The sequence below is a fragment of the Otolemur garnettii genome, unplaced genomic scaffold (assembly GCF_000181295.1).
Source record: "Otolemur garnettii isolate 467f Iridium unplaced genomic scaffold, OtoGar3 scaffold00006, whole genome shotgun sequence".
Taxonomy (NCBI): Eukaryota; Metazoa; Chordata; class Mammalia; order Primates; family Galagidae; genus Otolemur; species Otolemur garnettii.
In genome coordinates this window covers 13,821,111-13,841,232 of record NW_003852401.1, presented here as the reverse complement: position 1 = coordinate 13,841,232, position 20,122 = coordinate 13,821,111, and positions in this window count along the sequence as shown.

Here is a 20,122-nt window from a genome sequence, read left to right as displayed (position 1 = left end):
CCATCTCCAATGCTTTACCGTCTAGTCTCTTCACAGCACATTTTAAATGGTGGCCAAGTGGCTAAGATTAAAAATCCAGGGTGTTACCAGAGGAAAAAAATCACCAGGCTCATACAAGAGCTAGACCTCCAGCACCTGGCTTAATGGGAGCCATTACCTTAAAAACTAACCAATTTTATTGATATGAAAAACATTGCCATCGGACTTTCTAAAGAGAGAGGGTCTTATCCTGAAGTGCTGGAAGTTAGTAATGGGAATATTAAATGTGGGGTTTACGAGAGGGAGTCAGTGGGCTTCAACTTCTGACACTGCCACTTAACTTGCTGCGTGACCTGGATAAGGCTTGATACTTCTTGCTGTTTTTTCATTAAGCCCCCTTTTTTCATCTATAAACTGGGAGTGAAAAGATCAACCTCATAAGGTAAGATTATATAACATCATAAAAAATATTGTTTTCTGGGGTAACTGACAAAAAGCACTCAGTAATTGTGGCTGTGATTATTATTGTTATTATTATTATAATTTTGTTTTGCATAGTTTCCCATATTTTTCCTCACTCTAGTTTTAAGCAGTACTTGAGTTTTTGAATTGCCTAAGACATTTTAGAAGATTTGAAGGCAGAAGTAGCTTGAAGATACCGGTTATTCCTATGACTTGTGAAGTCTAAGCCCTTTCAAGAAATCATTCATAGAATATAAAATGGTCAGGAATGATGAAATCAGTGGGGGTTTTGTCTACAGGTCTGGCCCTCCAAAAGGTAGAACAGATGATGTGTGTGTCTGGGGCTTCAAGACTGCTGAATGAGACCTATGAAAATACTTGTCCTGTCTTTAATAAAATTCCTTCTATAAAAAAAAAAAGAAAGTAAAAAGAAATCATTCAGGCATCCTGATGAGGAAGGCAAGAGAAAGTTTACTGTTTGGAAGCTGCAAGCTGTGGAAAGAGTGGCTGAGAAGCCCTCAGGGTACGCTGCCCCTCCACCTCTCCCACCTGGGAAAGAGGGGTCTGCATGTGCTCTAAATAGGAGGTAGAGCTGGGCCTTTCTCTCTCTTTCTTTTCTTTCCCTTTCCTGTTTCTCCTTTCCTTTCCCTTCCCTTCCCCTTCCCCTCCCCTCACGGTAAAATGATGAATCTTGATTAAAAAAAGAAAAAAAAAAAAACTACATGTTTGGGCAGCACCTGTGGCTCAAGGAGGAGGACTCTGGCCCCATATACCAGAGGTGATGGGTTTAAGCCTGGCCACAGCCAAAACTGAAAAAAAACAAACAACAACAACAACAAAAACTACACATTTGTTCATATATTGATTTCAAGGATAGCACAACAAAGGAAATCTTGGAAAACTAGGTTTAAACTCCAGATCTTCTGTGGCTGACTTAGTCACTTTAGGGGGTATGGGAAAACACAGAGTCAAGATAACTGAAAATGAGATATTTTGTAGGGGTTGGTGTCTGACTTGTCTCATCAGATAGACACTTCCATGTCTTCCTTGCCAGAAGCAAAGAATCAGGTTTCTTGGGTGCAGACCAAGCACAGCTGTGAGACCCTGGCCACATCACGCAACCTCTGTGCTTCTCATTTGAAAATGGGGTTAACAATGCTCAGCTTTCTGAAGATGCAAAGTTTGAAATAAAGGACCACATGAAGGTCTTTTTCAGTGACAAAATGATTACAAGAATGAAACAAGGTCTGTACCCTTGCTGTACACAGGTGATGGATAGGAATATACTATTCAATTCACTCATCCTATCAACAAATGTTAAATGACTAGGTTATTCTATCACTAACTTACATATATAGACAAAGTGAAGCTATAATTTAATCTAGAGTTTGCTTCCTCTAAGACCCAGGGCAATGAAATTCACTGAAATAAATGGAATCATTCATAGCACATATGTCAGGCCTGTATGCACAGTCAGGTATGGTTTGATTCTGCTGAGAAGAAAGTTTCTAATAGAAGTGTCAGGGAAACAATGAGTTAGATCATAGTTGTACTTTTAACCATCAACTGTAGATGTTTTAGTCTTAATAATTCTGAAAACATTTCCCGCCACCATTCCATTTTCTTAGATAGTTCTTTATGCATTTGTCTTTCTCAGATTTACTTAATCCTGTGCTTTATAATGAAAATTCCATTATCTAGTTCTAAAGAATGTTAAAAGATAGTATGTAAAAAGCATCAAAATTGCTTTCTCTTAATAAGTTTCTTATAAATTGGGTGTGTCTTAATCCATTTGGGCTGCTAGAACAAAGTACCTTAGACTGGAGAATTTTTATACAATAGCATTTTTTTTTTTTTTTTTTTTGCTCAAATTGTACAGGATGAGAAGTTCAAGATCTAGGCCCCAACAGATTCAGAGACTGGTGAGGACATGCTTCTCATACAAGGTATCTTCTATGTGTCCTTACATGGCTGAAGGGCACAAAGCCTCCCTCAAGCATCTTGTATGAGGGTCCTAATTCCATTCATGAGGGCTCTGCCCTCATTATCTAGTCATTTCCCCAAACCCCCACTTCTTAATGCAATTGCATTGAAGATTAGGTTGAAATACATGAAATTTAGGGGGACACATACATTAAGATCATAGCATATTGGTTAATCAAATTCAGTCAGTTTTCTATACTATAGTACATTTAGAAACTAATGTTTTAATATGCATTATGGATTTTGCTAAGTAAGCATTTCCTCCGTTTTTTTTTTTTCCCCCAGAGGAAATGTTTGTTTCAAACAGCATCTCCTATAAACACAGTGGAGCATATTGTGGGGAATACTAGTTGGGTTAAATTCTTAGCCTGAATTTTTTGTACCTCCGTAGTGTAAAGGCATTGATCCTTTTATTAATCTGTATAGTGTTTGGGCATAAATAGCGTAGCTATAGGAAGGTGGAGATGAGAAAGGGGGTGAACAGAGGGAAAATTATGAGATGACCAAGATGGAGAAATTAGGTCTTTAAACAGGAAGCCAAAGATATTTTGGAAACCAAAGATAGAGAAAGGAAACTGCTATCGTATCTGACAGATAAAGACAAGCACAAACTCTGGGCCCAGCCATCAGCTAGAAAAATGCACCAGGACGATATCTCTTATAGAAGACTTGGAGACTGAAAAGAAATAGCCAGTTTCCCACTGTCAGAGGGAAATTGTCCAAGGACAGCCAGATCTTGACAGTTTTTAAAACATTTTTTTGTAAAAGTAATTTGTTTTCTTTGTGGAAGATTTGGGGGAGGGGTAAGTAGAATAAAGAAAATAGAAGTTATTTGGCCCTCTTTTCTCAGCTATTTGGTGGACATTCTTGGCTTTTCGCCATGGTATATATAAACACATATATCTTTTGTATATTTTGTATATATAACTTTTCAACTGCTTTTCCACTTCACTTTAGCTCATTAGAATGCCTTCTTAAAATTAAAAATCTTTAAAATCACATTTCACAATGATTGCAAAATATTCCACCATATGGACACGTGGTAATTTCTGTTATTGGATATTTAGGTTGTTTCTCATTTTTTACTATTATAAATAGAGCTATTGTGAATTTCCCTGCACATATATCTTTGTCTACATTTGTTTATTTCCTTAAGATGGATTCCTAGAAGTGGAATTATTGTATCTAATGGCGTGGACTTTTTTCAAGGCTCTTTATAGATTAAGGCCTAATAGCTTGCCAGAATATTTGTATTATTAATAGTCTGCACTGTTATGGCATATGAAAGCAGGCAATAAAATAATGACTTTGTTTAGTTATCTGTAAATAAAACTATCCAATTTTGAGAAGACAAAGAAGGAATTTAATAGGAAATTATTATACTCATTCTCTATTAAAAATTCTATATATTTATCATATATATCTGTATGTGATTTCAATATCCAATTTTATCACAGAAAGAAGCCGTTAATAATCTGTAAGTAATAAAGAACAATGATTAGTTTTAATTCTGACATTTCTTATCTCGACTCTATAAAACTTACTTTCTTATGATCTGCTCTAAACTGGGGTTTCTGCTTTAAGGCCATTGTTACTAACTTTTGGGTTTCATTCATACATAGACTTAAAATATAGCTGCTGTTATAATTAGCTATAAGTTGTGAATGCTTATTATTCTTTCCTTTGCTCACTTTCTGTTCCTAGAGCACATCTTTGCACTTATTTTCTCCTCCAGAATTTTTTTCTCCATTGATTTGCTTATTGACTCTTCCTTTTTTTCATCTAAATCGCTATTCAAATATTATCCCTAAAAGAATATACTTTTTATTCTCTCTTTACCCTGCTGTATTTTTTCTCGGTAATTTTTGTCTGATTTTATGTTACATATTAATACTTATTTTTATATTTGTGTATTATTCTTTCCTACTCCCAAGAAAAAATAAAACTCCATGAGGGCAGGAACTGTGTCTGCTTTATTCACTACTGGCTACCATGACTCTTGTTTCTGGCACATAGTAGCAGCTCCATATTTCTTGAATGAACAAATAAAATAATTTTCCCTACCTCTAGCTTCCTTTGACACACACAGTTTGCTTGTTGATTTTGCTAACTAAAACAGTTGTGGGGCTGTGCGGCTGTGCCTTTTTCTAAGTATGGCCTTCTATGTTTGTCTCCTTCCCGGACTGTGTGTTTTTTCCTATGAGACCAGAGGTTTTAGTCATAGGCAGTACTGTAAGGAAGAGCACTTAAACACCATTTAATGAGAAGTATCGTTTTCTACTTAATATCTAATCTGTAAATTGATCTCCCATGGCATAGAAACATGGATACTACCTACATGCTTTCTGTTCAACACTTTTTCCATCTGGCTGGACTCGGGTCCTCTTATTTGCTCCTGTCATATCTGATATCATGAGGCTGAGTAAGAAGCTAGCTCTAGAATACATCTGTGGTGACAGGCACGCAGGGTGGCAGGTGTGGGGGTTTTGGCAGTGTGAGTAACGAATGTTCTCAGTGTTCTTGGTGCTTTGACTAACTTACTCCTCCCTCCCCCGACAACCTCAAAGAGCAATCTCCCACTCCCGTGTGAATTCGAAGTTAACACTTGACATTTAGCTGACCCCACTGTTTATGATTAAAGGTTGGAGAAATATGGCATAAAGTATGGTTCAGAGTTGAAGTTATGAGTTCAGGTTTCATTGCCTCTTCTTAAGAGACTGGTAAAAAGCAATTTTTTAGAACCTTAGTTACTTTATCAGTAAAATGAAGAATTCTACCAGATGACTTCTGAGTTCCTGTAATTCAAATATTCTAGGATTATGATCAATGGCAGAGCTTCCCAAGTGTTTTCTATGGCATCGTGAAATGCACGAGACGTCTCTACAGAGCAGAAGGGTTGGAGAGGTTCCACTGGATCAGGAAGTCAGCACGTCACAACCCCTTAAAAAAAGCAGATTGTGGATTAGCATTTTAAGTACTGACCAGTGATGATGTCCCCTTTCCATCTTATTCATAGACTAAAGATTCTTACTCTTGTATATTCTTATTAAGAAGTAGCACCATTTCCTTGATAATTTTATTTCTTCTTTTTACCTTCTTCAGATTATTAAACAAATTTCTTGATACTCAGTGGTTGAAGCAATACACTTATTTGGGGAGAAGCTACATCATGGTTTGGCTACCCATAAGGCAATGTTCTGTTGGTCTCATATATTTTTCTTGATTAGAATCAAAATGTTGCTTTGGTTTGATATACTCTTTCAGTATCAGCAGTTCATTTGGAGGGCTGCCATCACTTTGGAGAGCATCGTTGACCATCTCTCTTAGAAAGTTTTTCCTCAGAGTCTACTTCCCTTAAATGTTAGTCTTCACACTCTGAGTCTAGGACCAGAGAGAATGCCTGGTTCCTTCTTCCAGCGAAAATCTCTTTTGAAAAGGAAGGTTACTACTCAAATTTGTACTTGTTTATAGTAAACGTCCCTCAGAGGTATGCAGTTGTTGGCCTACACGTCTCCTACTCAAGTTTGGGGACATTTTCTTTAGGCCATACAGTGATTTTATTGTTGTTTATTTGTTTTATTAATTCAGCTTACACAACAAAATTGAGGGATTTTGCCTAAATATCTAATTTTCAGTTGAAAAAATAAGAAATTTTAGTAACACTGGGTAAGCATTCCAATAGGCAATAATTAGCTAGAGGAAAGTGGTGCTGATTTCTTTAAACCGGCATCTGTTTCCTCGCGGGCCACAGTTCCCATCCTTCTCTATTGTGCTGCATTTCCTGAGACAGAATACCAGTTTCTGTTCGTACTCAAGCTCCGACTAATTTTCTCCCTAGTAGGAGAGAAATATTTCTCTACTTCTATTCTATGTCAATTATTCATACTAGTGACCTGGGGATGATAAATACTTGAAAGGGCAACTCCTGCCGTAAAATTTGCACAGATGATGTGATTTCAAATGTTCTCAATTCTAGTTTCTCTCTTCTGAATCAGGTTTGTAGCCTCTGTCCTAAATATACTCATAAATGAATAGTGTTTTAAGGTTGTCTAGCCAAGTTGAAATGGAATAAATTGTGTCTACCCTATCCCTGTATGTGGAAGTTCTAACTCCCAATGTGACTGTATGTAGATGGAGATTTGGGGACGTGATTACATTTAGATGAGATCACAAGGGTGGGGTGCTCATGGTAGAATTAGTTTCCTTATGAGAAAAGATACCAGAGCAGTACCTGTCGCTCAAAGGGGTAGGGCGCTGGCCCCATATGCCAGAGGTGGAGAGTTCAAACCCAGCCCTAGTCAAAAAAAAAAAAAAAAAAGACAGACACAGGAGAGCTTGCTTCCCTCGCTCTCTGCCATACGAGAAAATAGCAAGAAACAGCCCAGGAACAAGGCCCCCATGGGAATTGAAGTGGCTTTCACCTGATCTCTGGAACTGTGAGATACCAATGCATTTTTGTATGGTAACCCAAACTGAGTAATATACAAGTGCAGTATGGCCAAAGATAAGTTACATAATATTAAGCTGAGTATGAGACAAGAGTAATAAGTCAGCTGAATATGCTAAGTTATTTTTCCTAGATGTCTTTAAAAAAATTGTTATAGGTGCATAATACTCATCTATATTTATAGGGCACATTGATATAGTGATACAGGCGTACAATGTATTTAATCACATTGGAGGAATTGAGGTTGCCATCCCCTAGGCATTTATCATTTCTTTGTGTAGAAATCTTCCATTTCCAGCTTTTTCATTATTTTGGTGTTGAATAGAGTCACTTTGCTGTACTTATCAAATTTCATTCATTCTATCTAACTATATTTTTGCCCTCATTATCACCTCTATCTGCTTTGCTACCCTCCCCGTCCTGTGGTAACTATCATTATACTATCTCTACATTAGATCAATTGTTTTTAATATTTAACTCTTAACCTACTAGTGAGTGAAATAACTTAGGGGACCTGGAAAAATAGACTCGGACCCCCACTTAGGTTAATTAATTGGTAATTTATTTTACCTGCTGCAGGGGTTGCTGCTCCGAGAGACAGTCAGCACCCGGTGAGAGTGTGAGTTACCTTTTATAGGCTTTGTGTAAGCATATTACAGAAGTGAAACCTGGCTGGTTAAGGGGGGTTACAACTCAGGTAGTCATAGATACAGCAATGGAACAATAATTAATACAGTTTCAGTTGACAATGGATACATTTCATATTACAATGGTTATGGTTATACAACAGTAATTTATCAAGTTTCAGTGAGTTTTCCACCATTGTTCATCTACTGAGAACATGGGGGTTTTGTGAAACTTGGGACTTTTTTTCCTTGTACCTGAAGCTTGTTCTTGGCAACCCTAGGAGGAAGAAGGGGGCCTGGGAACGTGGCTGGGAAGCACGTTCTCGGCCACCCTGGGGGGAGGAGGGACTTGCCTTGTTCCTGGAGTCAACTCTGGGGGGAGAAGGGAGGAGGAGGGAAATGGGCTGGAGAGGGCGGGAGGGGGGAACAGGTGAGGGAACAGGAGTGGGCAGGGGAAAGAGGGCTGGGTTACAACAGCGAGAATATGTGGGATTTGTCTTTCTGTGCTTGACTTATTTCACTTAACATCATACTCTCTGTCCCATCCATGTGGTTACAAATTTCATTCTTTTGTGGCAATGTAATATTCCACTGTGCATATGTACCACAATTTCCTAACTCTTCCATCCATTGATGGCTACTTAGGTTGATGCCATTCTTGGCTATTGTGAATAGTACTGTAAAAAACTTGGGACTGCAGAAATCGTTTTGATATACTGAATTTCTTCTTTTTATATATAAACCTAGAAGTGAGATTGCTTTGTCATATGGTTTTCTGAGGAACCTGCATACTGTTATCTTAGTGATTGCTCTAGTTTACATCCCTATCACCAGTGTAGGAGGGTTTCTCTTTCTCCATATCTCATCAGCATTCATTACTACTTATCTTTTTGATAAAAGCCATTTTAGCTGGGGTGAGATGATATCTCATTGTCATTTGATTTTCTTTTCTCTCATGAGTAATGATGCCGAGCATTTTTTGTATACCTGCTGGCCATTTGTATGTCTTCTTTTGAGAGATGTCTATTCATATCCTTTCCCTACTTTTTAAATTGGATTATTTGATTTTTTTCATACTGAGCTCTTGGAGCTCTTCACGTTTCTAGTTATCAATCCCTTGTCAGATGGGTAGCTTGCAAATATTTTCTCCCATTCTGTGACTTGTCTGTTTGTTGATTGTTTCCTTTGCTTTGGAGAAACTGTTAATCTTGATGTGATGCCATTTGTCCAGTTTTGCTTTGGATGCCTGTGATTTGATGGTATTATTCAAGAAGTCCTTGTCCAGACCAGTATCATGAAGTGTTTCCCCAGTATTTTCTTTTTGTAGTTTCATAGTTTCAGGTCTTAAATTTAAATGTTTAATGCATTTTGATTTGATTTTTGTATATGATGAAAGGTAAGGGTCTAGTTTCCTTCTTCTGTGTGTGATTATCCAGTTTCCCCAGCTCTAATTAGTGAAGAGACTCTCCTTCCTCTATTGTATGTTTTTGGCATTTTTGTCAAAGATAAGTGTAGATGCATGAATTTATTTCTGGGCTCCCTATGCTGTACTATTGGGCTATGAGACTGTTTTATGGCCAGTACCATGCATCTTTGTTCACTACCCTTCTGTAGTATAATGTGAAGTCAGATAATGTGCTTTCTCTAGTTTTATTCTTTTTGCTCAAGATGGTTTGGGGCATTCTGGGTCTTTTATAGTTCCATATATATTTTAGGATTATTTTTCTATTTCTGTGAAGAATTTCGTTGGTATTTGGATGAGGAGTGCATCAGATCTGTAGATCGCTTTGGGTAGTATGGACATTTTAACAATATTGATTCTTTCAATCCATGAATTAGAATATACTTCCATTTTTGTGTCCTTTTCAGTTTCTTTCATCGATGTTTTATTTTCTTCGTTATAGAGATCTTTCACTTCTCTGGCTAAGTTTATTCTTATGTGTTTTGTTTGCAGCTGTTGTGAATAAGAGTACTTTCTTGGTTTCTTTTTCAGACTGTTTACTGTTGGCATACAGAAATGCTACCTTTTTATATGTTGATTTAATATTTTGCATCTTTACTGAATTTGCTTATCATTCTAATAGTTTGTTTTTATCATATATTCTTTAGGCTTCTCTAGATATAAAATCATGTCATCTTGTAAATAAGAACAATCTGACTTCTTTCTTTTCAATCTGTATGCCCTTTATTTCTTTATTTTTTTCAGTTTTTGGCTGGGGCTAGTTTTGAACCTGCCACCTCCAGCATATGGGACTGGTGCCCTACCCCTTTGAGCCACAGGCACTGCCCTTGCCCTTTATTTCTTTCTCTTATATGACTGCTAGCTAGAACTTCCAGTACTATGTGGAGTAACAGTGGTAAAAGTGGGCATCTTTGTTTTGTTCCAGATCTTAAAGACTTCCAGTTTTTCCCCACTAAGTACGATACTCACTGTGGGTCTGTCATATATGGCTTTTATACTTTACTTGTGTCGAAGTATGTTCCTTCTCTATCCAGTTTATTTGAAAGGTTTTTTTTTTATCATGAAAGTATGCTAAATGTTTATCTAATGCTTTTTCAGGATCAATTATATCTGCTGATATAATTATCATATTATTATATGGTCATGTAATGAACCAACTTTGCAACTTTATATCCCACTTGGTAATGAAGAGTAACTTTTGAATGTGTTGTTGAACTCAGGTTTGCTAATATTTTGCTAAGGAATTTTGCATCTGATGTATAGAATGTGAATATCTCCCATTATATAGATTGCCTATTTGCTTTGCTAATTATTTCTTTAGCTGTGCAGAAGCCTTTCAATAAAGTCCCATTTATTCGTTTTTGGTGTTGCTATGATTGCCATTGGGATCTTCTTCATAATTCTTTTCCTAGACCAATATCCAGAAGTGCTCTTCCCAGCATTTTCTTTTAGCATTCTTATGGTTTCATGCTTTGCATTTACATCTTTTATCCAACTTGAGTTAATTTTTGTGTGTGGTGAAAGATATAGATCCTATTTCATTCTTCTGCATGTGACTATACAACTCTCCCGTTTGTTGAATAGGGCTTCTTTCCTCCAGTGTATACTGTTGTCTGCTTGTGAATGATCTATAGAGTAAGGGTTTATATCTGGGTTCTCTGTTCTGTTCCATTGGTCTATGTCTCCACTTTTGTGCCAATATCACGTTGTTTTGGGTACTGTAGTCTTGTAGTATAGTTTAAACCTAGTAATGGTATGCCTCCAGATTTGTTCATTTTGCTTAAGATTTCTTTGGCCATTTGGGTTCTTTTCTGGTTCCAAACAGAGGATAGAATTTTTTTCCTCTGCATGTGTAAAATAATGACATTGGTATTTTGATCAGGATTGCATTGAATTTGTAAATCACTTTGGGTAGTATGGACATTTTAACAATGTTGATTTTGTAGTTCCATGAGCATGATATGTTTTTTGCATTTGTTTGTGTCTTTCGAAATTTCATTCCTCAATGTTTTGTAGTTTTCTCTGTAGAAATCTTTTACCTCTTTGGTTAAGTATATTCCTAGGCATTTTATTTTCTTTGTGGCTATTGTGAATGACACTGAGTCTTTTATTTAACTATCAGCTTGACTATTACTGGTGTAAAAGAATGCTTGCAATCTGTGTACACTGATTTTATAATCTGAGATTTTCCTGAATGTATTGATCAGTTTCAGGAGTCTCTTGTGGAGTCTTTGTATTTCCTAGGCAGAAGATCATCACATCAGAAAAAAGCAATAGTTTGTCCTCCTCTTTCCTTATTTGGGTATTCTTTCTTTTTCTTGGCTGATTGTTGTGACCGGAACTTCCAGCACTATGTTAAAAAGAACTAGTGACAGTGAGCACACTTGTCTTGTTCCAGCTACTAGCAGAAATGCTTTCAACTATTTCCCATTCAGTACAATGTTTGTTGTACTGAACAAAAATTAATTGTGAGTGGTGAGAGATATAGATCCTATATAGAGAGATCCGTCATATGTGTTTTTTATAATTTGGAAATATGTTCCTTTTATGCCTTGTGTGTTTGAGGTTTTTATTAGCAGAGGGTAGTTCATTTTGGCAAATGCTTTTCAGTATCTATTGAGATGATCATACAGCTTTTGTTTTTGCTTCTGTTTCTTTGATGAATTGCATTTATTGATTTACACATGTTAAACCATTCTTGTATCTCCAGGATGAAACCATTTGGTCATAGTGGATTTTATTTTTTTATGTGTTGTTGAATTTGTTTTGTTAGTATTTTGTGGGTTTTTTTGTTGTTGTGTCCTTTCCTGGTTTTGGTATCAAAGTGACACTGGCTTTATAGAATGAGTTGAAGAGAATTTACTCTTTCTTGATATTATGGAATAATTTCTGCAGCACAGTTAACAGCTCTTCTTTGAAGGTCTGGTAAAATTTGGCTATAAATTCATTTGGTTCATGGCTTTTTTTTAATGGAAGCATTTTTAAAATTACTGCTTTAATCACATCATTCATTTTCAGGAGTTCTATTTCTTCCTAGTCTTGGGAAGTTCTGTGCTTCCAGAAATTTGTCCATTTCCTTTACATTTTTTAGTTTATGTGTGTAGAGATTCTCATAGTAGTCGCAGATGGTATTTTGAATTACTTCAGTTGTAATATCTCCTTTTTCAATTATGATTGGGCTTATCTGGATTTTTTCACTTCTATTCCTGGTTAATCCAGCAAGAGATCTATCAATTCTGTTTACCTTTGCAAAGAGCTAACTTTGTGTTTCATTGATCTTTTGCATTATGTTTCATTTTCCATTTCATTTAGTTCTGCTTTGACCTTAGTTATTATTTTTCCTCTGATGGCTTTGGGTTTTGTTTGCTTTTTCTTTTCTGTTTTCTTGAGATGTGTCATAAGAATACTGATTTTAATCTTTCTGCGTTTTTTGTTGTAGACATTTAAGATTATTAATTTTCCCCTTAGCACTGCTTTTGCTGGATTTTGGTAACTTGTATCCCCTTTTTCATTTAGTAAAAAGAATCCTTTGATTTCCATCTTAATTTCATTACTGACCCAATAATTATTCAGCAGCAAGTTGTTTAATTTCCATGACTTTATATAAAATTAAGTGTTTGTCTTGGAGTTAATTTCTAGTTTTGTTCCACTGTGGCCTGAGAAGATACATGGTATTATTTCTATATTTTTGAATCTGTTGAGACATTTTTTGTGGCTTAAGGTATGGATATGATTAATCTTGAATGTTTCATATGCTACTAAGAAAAATGTATATTCAGTAGTTTGGGGTAGAATGTTCTGGAAATGTCTGCTATATCGTTCTTTCTTTCTTATAATAAGTGAGGCATTTCATTTGTGTGTGTGTATATATATGTGTATATATATATATGTGTATATATGTGTATATATGTATATATATATAGTTAGTTAGTTAGTTAGTTTTAGAGATACAATCTTGCTTTATTGTCCAGGCTAGAATGCACAGGTGTCATGATAGCTCTTTGCAGCCTTGAATCCCTATGCTCAAGTGATGATCCTGGTCTAGCCTCCCAAGAAGCTAGGAATACAGGTGACCACCATCATACTTGGCTAATTTTCAACAAAATTTTTTTGTACAGACTGGGTAATACCATGCTTCCCAGGCCAGTCTTGAAATTCTGGCCTCTAAAATGCTAGGATTACCAACATGAGCCACTGTACCCAGCAGAAACAGATTTAAAATTAGTAATGTACTACTGTAATAGGGAAAACAGTTCAGTGTGAACTGAACTCAGTTTTAATTTGTACACAGCTTACTGAGTGTTTTAAAGGGAGAATTAGTGGGTCGGAAATAAGGTGAGCAGGGACTCAGCAAAAAATTACAAAAAAGGTGGAAGGGGTTTTGGTCCATATGAAAACAATCTGGGCTTATTAATGGGTACTTGTTGAAGTCAAGCTTCTAGCCTTCTCTAGAGACTAGAAGACTGAAGCCTGATCTTAAGGTTTGGCTGGAACAAATAGTAAATTTTTTTGGCATCTTTGGAATTTCTTGGGAAGGACTTTAAGGGGGTTAGGGTCAGCCTATCATGTGGTCTTGAGGTGTTAGAAACTATGTTAGTGTTTTGTTCAAGCCTTTGTAGGATTAGGCCCATTTTCTAGAGTTTCATTTAAGTCCAGTGTTTGTTTATTTCCCTCTTGAATGATGAGTCCACTTCTAACAGTGAAGCGTTGAAGTTCCTGGCAATTTTGATGCTGCTTTTTATCTCTTTTCTTAAATCTAGTAGTATTTTTTGTTTGTTTTGTTTTTTGTTTGTTTGTTTGTGACTCTTGATGCTCCTGTGTTGGATGCATAAATATTTAGAATTGTTATGTCTTCCTGTTGAATTGTTCCTTCTACCATTATATATAATGGCCATCTTTGTCTTTCTTTACTTTTGTTGCTTGAGGACTATGTTATCTCATATAAGAATGGGTACACCAGCTTTCTTTTGGTTTTCATTTGCATGGAATATTTTTACCATCCTTTCACATTGAGTCTGTCTTATTCCTTCTGGGTTAGATGTGTTTCCTGGAGACAGCAGATAGGGGGTTGTACTTTTGCATCCATTCAACCCATCTATGTCTTTTGAGTGGCATATTCAGACCATGCATGTTGATTAATAGAATTGGATATGGTAGAAGCTGTTCTGTTCATTCCATTGGGTAGTATTTATTACTTTATTTTATCTCTTATTTTATATGAGCTCTGAGCTTTAACTTTTGGGTGGTTTTATACCGGTGGGTATCTAGTATGCTATTTCATGTATAATGTGGTTCTAAGTAGTTCCTGCATGGTAGATTTGGTCTTGATAAATTCTTTCAGTTGCTTGTCTCAAAGGTCTTTATGTCTACTCCATATTTGAAACTTAGTTTTGCAGGATATGAAATTTTATGTTGGCAGTTATTTCATTTAAGAAGAATAAAGATGGAGCCCCAGTCCTTCTGGTTTAAAAGATCTCAGTTGAGAGTTCTACAAATGGGTCTACAGATGGGTTAGCCTAATGTGTTTCCCTTTGTACATTATTTGATACTTTTGCCTCTTGGCACTCCACTGTCAGAACTGGATTCATCATCCGAGCAGAAAATAAATACTTTACTTAAATGAAACTCTAGAAAATGGGCCTAATCCTATAAAGGCTTGAACAAAACACTAACATAAGGTGACCAGATATCCTGCTTTTGGTGGGACAGTCCTGATTTTTAACAATTTGTCCCACGTCCTGTGGCGTTTTAAAAAAGTCCCAATTTTTGGAAAGAATACATGACAAGCTAGGGAACAGTGGGAGAATGGGAAGGGAATATATGGTTTTTGGCTGCTGAAAAGGTTAATGTAACTCCATTTGGGAATGAAGAGTTTAATGTAACTTCATTTGGAAATGAAAAGGCTTATGTAAACTCCCTACTCCCCTCCTGGGCAAGGTATCAGAAGGAGACTGGCTCCCTCCCTTGCTTCTAGGCAAGGACAATTAGCTCAGAAGGAGCCAAACTGTCTGGAACAAACAAGTAGCCCCCCCACCCCAGTAAGGTGACCAAAGGTCCGGCTTTTGGCAGGACAGTCCTGATTTTTAACAATTTGTCCTGTGTCCTGTGGCATTTTTAAAAAGCCCCAAATTTGGAAAGAATGCACAACAAGCTAGGGAACATGGGAGAACAGGAAGGGAATATATGGTTTTCGGCTGCCATGTGGCTATTTCGCCAGGATATGTATTTTATATTATTTTTGTTAATTTTATAATGTTAAACTTTAATAGTAACAAATAATTGTTGAGAAATGATTATGGAGAACCGCTCATCAAAGTTTGCATTGTTGTCAGGCCCTGCTCCCCCCCCAATGGTGCCTTGCTTTACCAATGTTAAAATCTGGTCACCTTACACTAACATAGTTTCTAACACCTCAAGACCACATGATAGGGGTGGAGGATTTCCCTCTGGCTGGTCTAAATAAGCCCTCTGAGGATGCCAGCAGAACTCTGCCCTGTGCTGTGTTCCCATGACAGGGTAGCCCTGAGTTCCAATGCAAAGTCGTTCAGTCTCTTCATGCTCCATCCCCTGGGCACACAGAATTTCTACTCTGTGAGCTGGAGTGGCACTGTGGTGGAATGGGAAGGAGGGCATAGGCAATGTAAGACTGTCTTTTTCTGCTCTTTTCAGTGCTTTGAAATAATATTAAAACCAGGTACTGTGACCTGGTTGTCACCTATGTTGGCTCTTCTGAATGTGCTTCCTAGTATGGGTAGTTGCTAAATTTGGTGTTTGGGACGAAGAACTATTGCTACAGGTTTATGTTTGTCTATCATGCTCTGCCTCCACTGGCTAAGCTATTCTTAAGCATCCTATTTTTAAGTCAGGGCTTCCTATATAGTACTAATTTAGTTGGTTTTCAGCCCTTAGAAGAGCATCTTACATATCTCATGTCACCAGGTATAATGTTTTTCTCTGGAAAGGAATACACAAGACAGGCATTCAGAAGAAATTAGATATGGCCTGGGCTTTCCCATTTAGCAGCTCTGTGCTGGTAGTTGTATCTTTGTCCACTAGATCACAATTTTCATATCTGTAACAAAAGTGATTTATATATACACATATTCCTATGATCCAAAATGAAACAGCTTTGTCCTATAGAGCTGGTTTCAACTCTGAAAATAATTTCATTGATTTTAAAGCATTCTTCTATGGTGTTTTTGTCTAACTTTCCAATGCCTCAGCATATTCCTGAGTTTAGCCTGACACTTGCATAAAGGTTTATGCCACTTCTAACATCTTAACCTTCCTGGTCACCTTTTGCGTGCACTGTGTTTTTTTTTTTTTGCTGAAAATTACCAGAGAAATTCATCTGCTTTAGATACTTCTATTTTTCTTTCTCACTGAGATCAAGTATGAAAATTAATGTATTTCCATTATCGTATGCCAGTTTTCTTTTAGAGATATTTTAGGCTATAGATTAGCCCTTTTTGTGTATTCTCCTTTTTCTTTTGTTTTCTTTTTTTTTTGGAATTTTTGTGCCTACCCTCCTAATATCTAGGGTGCTCCATGTGATTATGCTTACCCTTGTTCTTCTCTAATTATCAAGTTACTAAAAGTTATATATGGTCACAGTATCCCAATCTACCCAAAATGAGGGTCATTGTCTTTTCTCTACCTTTTGAAGACCAGAAATTTTAAGTTAAAGAAATCAAGAACTGGACAGATGGTTTGCTTTTAGCCAAATTAGATTTCCAGTAAATACTTCTAATCTTTATCTGATTTTAGTGAAATGCCATTACATACTCAATAGCCGATCAATATAAGCTTTAATAATAGTTAAGAGAAAGGGTAATTAGAGTCTGAAATTGTAAGCCAAAGGTTTCAGTTTAAAGAAGAGACTCAGCATGCAGGAAAATGAAATGTCCATTTTCTTTATTCTCATTCATTCTAAGTTCCTTCCAGAGTAATAGTAATCTTTTTCCTGATTGCAATGCAAGATTGGTTTCATGAAACCCTGAGATGAACATCGACCAAATGTTTTGACTACTTCTTCTTGAGTTCCTCCCTATTCCTCCTTCCATATGTTCTTTCCTGTGACAATCAAGAAGCCCTGGGGGAGGGGGCAGTTTAAAGTTAAGCCTGTATCTGAGCAGAAGCATAAGGGAACAGGCTTCACACAGAAACTCATAGAATCAGAGATCTATTTTTGCATACTCAAATGCCTTACACTTGGGAATTTTGGTGATGCTTTGATGTGAACACTGCAAACTTACTTTCTACCTATCTCCATGCAGTGATGCTTGTGTAAGGCAGAGAAAGAGTCTCAGCTAAAGGAAAGAATCCTGAAAACAAAGATCAATCCTGGCAATGTCTCTTGTATGGATTTTAAAAACAAAGATGTGATAAGAGAAGGCAGGATAACTATGAAACATATATCTTAGGATTTCTTACCTTTTCATTGTGCAATGACATTTCCCTAACATAGTTAACTTAGCTTCCCTACTAATTCTTCTCTAAGTTTCCAGCCATGACACTGACCCTTGTTACAAAGCACAAATGCCTGCAGCTGGTCAGCAGGATGCACACTTAGCTATAGATCTCCTCATTCCTCTCCTCCATTCTCCAGGGAAGCTGTGCAGTCAATTGCTGATTGAAGTAGACTTTCTAGTGACTTGTAGACAATAGTAGTTCATGTGTAAAATTGCCTTGCCAGATAAGCTCAACCTAGTAGACAAAGCACAGATCTCTTTTCTCCCAAGAGAATGGTGTGTCAGAATGGCCGTGATCTAGTGTCCAGTTAAAATCACTGTCAGGACAAGGTAGTAAAACTCACATCATGGTTGATCACACCATATTAGGGATCTGAAAAATAAAAGTCAGTGTTATAATTCCCACCTTTGTTATAAAAGGAACAAGAAGCTACTTTGCAAAGCATATTAATATGCTAATTATTTGCTGTCCTTGATTATACCAGATGGAACAAATTGCCTAGATTAAAGATACTTTCTATGCTGACCATAAAGAAATCTAACATTTTATTGCTCATTAGCGTTGTTCTATTAATTTTCAAAGTGAACTTTTTTATTCTTTAAACACATGTATGTGAGATGCTACATGTGTGCCTATTAAAAAGTCATGTGTTTATATTAATTGACTGCATTGCTGCTGAGTTGAAACTGATCATTTATCCTATGTTAATATTTTTCATTTTCTCTTGACAAGTATTTTATTTTTCATAAATCAATGGAAATTGGCATATTTATAATTTTAAATTAAATTTGAAATTATTTTATACTATAGTTTTCTACTTTCTGAAGAGTTTTTAAAAGTTTGTTTAGAAAAAAAGTATATCTGAAAACCTTAAAACATGATTAATGTGATGACTTTTTAGATAGTTTCATTAGACTTTAAGGCAAGAACCCTTTAGAAAAGAGACTTCAGACTTTGTACCTTTAAGTCAAAATGAGAAGAAATTTAAAATTGGATTAAGAAGTCATTTGTTATTTAATGATGTAACTTTCCAGTAAAAATAATGGCTCACGGAGCCTTAAAATATACTTAACACAACATTTTGAAAGGTAGAAATCTTATTTTCCTTCATGGGCACTTAGAATTATAGTTGAATGAGTGTGTGAATATAAATAGAACTGTTTCTCCTGACTAGAGGTGTTACCTTCCACCTGGCTCCCTTCCTGCTCAGGTAATTATACCAGGCCATTTGAAGTTACCCCGAAGTTCTAATTAGACACAATCTTCTTTGCTTTTCATTCTAAACTGCTGCCTGGAGTCTCACTCTGAAGTGGGTTTAATATCCACGTCCCTTCCCCATCTTTCTCACTATGCTTGTGACTTTGCTAATTAATGCTCAAAATAACACGAAGTGATCTGGAAGGGGCTACGGAAGTGCCATGTGTTATAGGTCTCTCCACTACTGACACTTCACAAGCCTTCTGCAGTTAAACAAAGTGGAGAAGGAAACAATAAACATTCCATGTCAGCCATGGTGCATACCACTACTAATATTGTTTATTTTTCCTGTGAATACTTCTCTAGCAACTCTCAGGCCCTCCACAAGAGAAAGCTTTGAACCAGAGGCAGAATTATTTCACAAGTATGAATGATTATGTTATTAACAGTCCACTGTATAAGAGTAACACCTGCAGCAGTGAATTATCTTAATCAGCTTAATAGAATATTTTAAAAATCACTTCAATGTAGCCCCCAAATCAAGAGAGAATTTCCCTTGAAATGAAGTGGAAGAAAATCATGAAATGTGCATGTTCAGAAATTATAATAACTTTCCTACAATATATTTTTTCATAAGGGCTATTTAAACGTAGGGTAGACGCTTATATGAAAGTTTTTGGAAATGCATACCATCATTATGTAACCCCTCTGTTGAGACTGCTTAAAAGTAATTTTACATATATACACACACCTATCTATACATTAATCTTAAATACATAATAATATGCATCTAAGTATATATCTTAGGTAATGACTTTAAAATGGCCACAATAGAGGGGTTACAGTCTGATGTGTGTGCATGTGTGTGTTTTATATACTTGCTGCATCAACATCCATATCTGGGACCAACTGTCTTTTGAAACCTAGTTATACTCTGTCACCTTTGGCCTGGTTAAAACTTCCTCTCTCTGTGTAGTTGTTTATAGCCTGCTTGATCCTCACATCACTGGCCCAAAACTCAACACAACATATCTGCTGACCACCACAAAATCTAGTGGTCAATACCAGAGTCATGCAAATAAGGTTATTCCTCCACCTGTGTTTTCTTTAAACTATCCAGTCTGCAACTTTTTTTTTTAACTGATGGCAAATTTTATTTATTTATTTAATCTTTATTTATTTTTTATTAAGTCATTCGTACATATATCATAAATACATTTATGCCATTATGGGATTCAATGTGTTGATTATTTGTACAAATTGGAATAATTTCATCCTACGAAACACATAGCCTTCACCTCACTTACCCAATTACAGGATTAAGACATTTATGCTCTACACCTGATAGGTCCAAATGATACTTGCAATATGCTCCATAGGTGTGCTGAGCGGTCTAAAGGCACCAGACTCAAGTTCCAGTCTGCAACTTCTGAGAGAAAGCCTGAGGGCTGAGCCTCTGTCCCCACCTTCCTCCCCCTCTAATTTCAGCCTCCT